Source organism: Frankliniella occidentalis, unplaced genomic scaffold (assembly GCF_000697945.3).
Source record: "Frankliniella occidentalis isolate FOCC.00 unplaced genomic scaffold, Focc_3.1 Scaffold59, whole genome shotgun sequence".
Lineage (NCBI taxonomy): Eukaryota > Metazoa > Arthropoda > Insecta > Thysanoptera > Thripidae > Frankliniella > Frankliniella occidentalis.
The window spans coordinates 1,421,338-1,422,324 of record NW_026267189.1 but is presented as its reverse complement, the minus strand read 5'-3'; the positions used below and the strand labels follow the sequence as shown (position 1 = coordinate 1,422,324).

At 54.3% G+C, this 987-nt stretch overlaps 1 protein-coding gene across 1 annotated transcript in view; it reads left to right on the top strand.

The window, feature by feature from the left end:
* Positions 1-987, top strand: part of LOC113216755 (epithelial discoidin domain-containing receptor 1-like) — a 186,908-nt gene that overhangs the window by 57,086 nt on the left and 128,835 nt on the right. The window lies entirely within an intron of this gene.

Genomic DNA, 987 nt, shown 5'->3' with positions numbered 1-987 from the left:
ATTTATTTATATCATCTAAATTTGCTTATTCCTACCGAACTTTTCTGCTGTCGCCGTGTGCTCCTCGCACAGTCGACGCATTGCTGATGAGAGTGACTCGTCCAGGTTTACGACCGAGTTACGAGAGGGAGGGAGAGAGAGAGAGGGAGAGAAAGAGAGATGATTCGCTCTTTATGACTGAACGGGAGGGCCAACATCGGCAGGCCCGCCCAGCAGTCCTTGATATTCGATATGGTATGGGAAACCGTTCATAGCGAAATGGCATATTGCACACACACGCATGCGCGCACGCACAGACGGGATGACGTGCGGCGTTGCGGCCAATGTGCTCTTTATATTCCCCCCAAATCTTCTCCCCTCTCTTTCTCTTCCTAGCGGTCCTTTTCGACCGGAAATTCCTCTTCTGTTTCAGAACCCCCGAGGAGGGCCTCGCCGCGAACAAGTGGGGCCCTGTGGTCAGTCCGCGGCAGGCTGTCCCATCGCATCCCTTCCGCCTCCTCTCTCTCTCTTTCTCTCTCTCTCCCCGCCCCCCCCCCTCCCTCTCGCACTACGACCAGGGCTCTGTCGCGCAGCCACACACTCCGTAGGACCGCAGCGGTCTGCTCCGGGACCAATTTCCGAGGCAGTAAAAGACGTCGTATAGTTAGTGCCCCAATCACTGGCCTTGCTGGCGGCCCCGGCCTGGCCTACCGACCGGTTGAAAGTGCCCGCCAGCCCCAGGCCGGGGCCCCAGACGGCGGAACCTGCCCTAACTACGGCCTTCCTTGATCCGCGCAGAAACCGCTAGCACTCACTATGGGTTTCAGTTAGACGACAAATCCCTAGTTTGATGAGTATACACTGGAAGGAAATGCTCATCTCATGGCGCACCGATTGTTACAGTGCAGCTTTGTTTGTCCAGGTCACTAGACAATATATGCCAGGGTTGCTCGTCAGTTTGCAAAATCTAGTTTTTAGATAAAATTTTTAAGCAATGTAATGGAAATT